The 3,639-nt window shown below is 35.9% G+C and overlaps 1 pseudogene across 1 annotated transcript; it reads left to right on the top strand.

Annotated features, from left to right (window-relative positions):
- The first annotated feature begins 1,198 nt into the window (after nucleotides 1-1,198).
- Nucleotides 1,199-2,323, top strand: LOC143622649 (cyclin-dependent kinase inhibitor 7-like; annotated as a pseudogene). Its single transcript, XR_013151758.1, has 4 exons — nucleotides 1,199-1,324; nucleotides 1,420-1,475; nucleotides 1,829-1,990; nucleotides 2,076-2,323. The product of XR_013151758.1 is annotated as a cyclin-dependent kinase inhibitor 7-like (transcript).
- The last annotated feature ends 1,316 nt before the right edge of the window (nucleotides 2,324-3,639 follow it).

Genomic DNA, 3,639 nt, shown 5'->3' with positions numbered 1-3,639 from the left:
TATGGCCAAAACAAGCTCAAACACCAAACACAACCAAACAAACACATAGGTCGGGGCCGACTTTACATATTCAAAATAAACGAATTTCGGGTCGTTTTGACTTGGTCAAATAAAATAAACAAAACTTTGACCAACTCAAAATCACCCGAAAATAAATCTAGATCTATAAACTTTAAACGATTTAAAGTTTAAGATGTAGATCCGGTTTTAAACGAACCGGGATCGACTCATACGTTGTAACCGCGGCTCTGATACCACTATTGGGTTTCAACGGTGGTTCGGAACGAAAACGGTCAAATAAAATCAAACCCGTTTTAGTTATAATTTCGTTTCGATAGATATTAATCATTATTAATATACAAACTTAAACGAACAATAAAACGCAGCGGATATTAACGAGTAAACGAACCATAAACGGAAACCCGAACCCGGATCCGATTACAACAATACGAGTACGATAAACAATAAATAAATCAACCATAGTTAAGTTTGTCGATATACCTCGGTTATCGAAACCGGGAAGACATCGAGGGGTTAACAAGAAGAGCTAGATGACACAATCAATAACCAAAGAGGAATCCGACGGCGGCGGCGTCTAGCGGCGGAACTCCGGCAAGACGTATGGCAGCAATAGTAGGTTATTTGGCTCAGATCCGACAGCTACAATGAACGGCGGACGGCAGAGAACCAAAACGGCAGCAAGCACCAACTTCAGTTCACCGGAAAAACGCGTATGGCGGAGTTGCAGGTCCGCCGGAAAAACGGGCGGGTGGTTTTTGACAGCGCCGGGGCTCTAAGGAGCTACGGTGGTGCTTGTGGTGGTTGAAGAAGGACCGCAAGTGGTTGAGGTTGGTATGCGGCGGCCGGAATAGGCTCGCCGGAAAAGCGGGCAGCCGGATTTCGGCGCCGGAATTGATGTATGTATTAGGGTTTGTGGTTATTTTTTGGTTACCATAAATAGTATAATACGTATGTATTTATAGTAAACATATTTAGGGTTTAACAATGAAACCAACTTGGGCTTGAGCCCAAATAACCAAACAAAGCCTTTAATCAATATCCAGTCCACCTAATTGATTGTGTCGGGCCTAATTAACATTTAAGTAGGCCATTATCTCGTCACCCCCGGTGTAACTCAGTCCGGGTCACATTCGGGTCGGTCACGTTGACTTGACCCGAAACGACCATTGAATCCAACATGAAGGAGATACGAAACGGTTGTAATTGTGATGCTGATGTGAGTACTAGATCCGGTGGTGTTACGGGTTCTTGTTGTTCTAGTACTGGATCAATTGAAAAGCTGATCAAAGTTTCAGATTTGGAGGTAGTGTGATAATGTATATACCTAAGTACATATTTTTCAACAATTTTATTAATTTGTTTTAAGATTTTATGACTTGCTTGGTTTTGAATTTGCAGGAGAGTGTTGATCAAAGTTAAACAACTGCGATAAATAATTTAGATGGAAACGAAAGGTTAGTTTTCGCCCTTTCGGGCGTATTCCATACACAAAGTCTGTAATCTAATCAACACTATTTCAAACAGTCGTCCAGATAATTTTCAAAGTTTGACCCTCGATGGTCAGAGAACACTGTCGAGATATTGTTCAAACGGCCACCAATATATTCCAAACTTTTAACTTTCTTTTTTGTTTTATCAAAATGGTTGTTCCGTGTTTGTGAACTGCAGTTTGATGGCGTGAAATTAGATGAGGGATGGTGAAGCTATAGCATGACCGTTCAATTAATCTTCAATTATTGAGGGTTTAATTTGCTTATTTTATGGATGTGTTTCAACTTCTAATATCTTTTGTTTTTTGTTCTTTTAGCATACCATGCGAAGTGGAGTCAACTGCAGCGGGAAAACAGTCAAAAATGATGTACAGTTCCCGCCGGAAAGTTCTACCGGTAGAGAAGACGCCGCCGGAAGCTGAACTTGAAGAATTCTTTGCGTCTGCTCAGAAAGATCTCAACGAACGTTTTAAAAACAAGTGAGTAAATTAAATAACCTATTAATATATATACTTGCTAGCTTCTGTAACAATAATATCATTATATGACTGGTATCATTTGTAGGTATAATTACGACATTGTAAATGATATTCCTTTGGAAGGTCGTTTCGAGTGGATTCAAGTAAATCAAGAAAAATAAAGACGATGAAGATGATTAGAGAATAATTAAACACGCGTAGTTGTTTGAAATCAGATGTGGCATGTTAAACTTATAAATTGTAACTTCAGATTAGAGGTGGAATGCTAATTTCAATTTCTTCAACTCAAGATCTTGTTTATCAATAAAAATTGCGATTATTAGTGAATTACTAATCGATATGATGAGTGCAATTTATAACATCATATTTATGTTAATTGTTATCTATAAAATTATTAATATAATTTAGTTCATAAATTGAAGATGCCGGAGTTGGGAGTTGTAGCGACGGTGATGGAGCTAGGTAGTATACTGACGACTTGCCGTGTAAGCTACGAGCACGTGTTTGAATGCCGGAAAGCATATACTGTCTGACTCCCATGTGGATCCACGGCGTGTGTTTCAGCACCCATGTCCAAACGTTGTATCACTCAAAGTACAACATATCATCACAGGTGGTTGGTCGGATAGCTAAATAAATTATACATTCAAACGTAAGACGTTTTTGTGTAAAAGATTTTCAGCGCTTATTTCTTAAACTAAATTCTTCAGTTTCGTTTTAAGTATTTTTAAAATTGGATTTTAACAACTTTGGTTATTAATTAATTTATATATATATATATATATATATATATATATATATATATATATATATATATATATATATTATTAAAAGCTTCTTAGCTTATATTTTTATTCTGTTAGGTTCGATGCATAGTTTAGTGAGCCGTGAGAATACACTAGCTAAAAAGCCAGGACCACATAAGACATGTGATGCCTGATGCTGAGATAGCACTACTCGTATAATTCTGTGCCCTTTTTGTGTCAAATTATTGGTACCGAATCTTACAAAACTATAAAGTTTAAATTTATATAAAACACTTCTTTTATAGCATCTCGTAAAATTTTATATTTTTCAACCATTTATTTCTTACGTATTAAAACTAAATTAACAATATCCTATAAGCATCATTTAAACTTTTTATTTATGATTTAAATCACGCAATGTAATTGTAACATCCTATGCGAATGAGTGATCAATCCCACATTATACATGGACAATATATATGAGCCTTACACCAACCAATATTGCATGTTTTGATTGTAACGCCAACCAATATTGTAAGATCTGTGATACGATTGACAAACAAGAGAAATGTTAAGATAAGGAAGATTGCGAATTTAAGAAATTGATTATGGAGATCAATTGTGTGTAACCTCAATTTAGCATCCTTATAACAAGAACTTGAAGTAAGTTTTCCCATTGAGGCCATGGAATGTAAACGAAGTAAGTTTTCTCATTGAGGCCATGGAATGTAAACATATATAATTGGTGATGAGTTTGAAATTAATTGAAAGGTAAACTGAAAATGTTCACAGTCTTGAGTTAATTTAGTTCATACAATGATTTGATTGTAGCAAAAACACCTAAAATTCTGTTGTTGATAAATGTGGAGACCTTATGGAATTGGTTTTCTATTCTAGTAACAA

This window comes from Bidens hawaiensis, unplaced genomic scaffold (genome assembly GCF_021521415.1).
Source record: "Bidens hawaiensis isolate Kalapana, Puna unplaced genomic scaffold, B.hawaiensis_p1.1 tig00003241_1, whole genome shotgun sequence".
NCBI classification, from domain to species: Eukaryota; Viridiplantae; Streptophyta; class Magnoliopsida; order Asterales; family Asteraceae; genus Bidens; species Bidens hawaiensis.
Note: the sequence above shows the minus strand (reverse complement) of the source record. Positions and strands in the feature narration are given on the sequence as shown.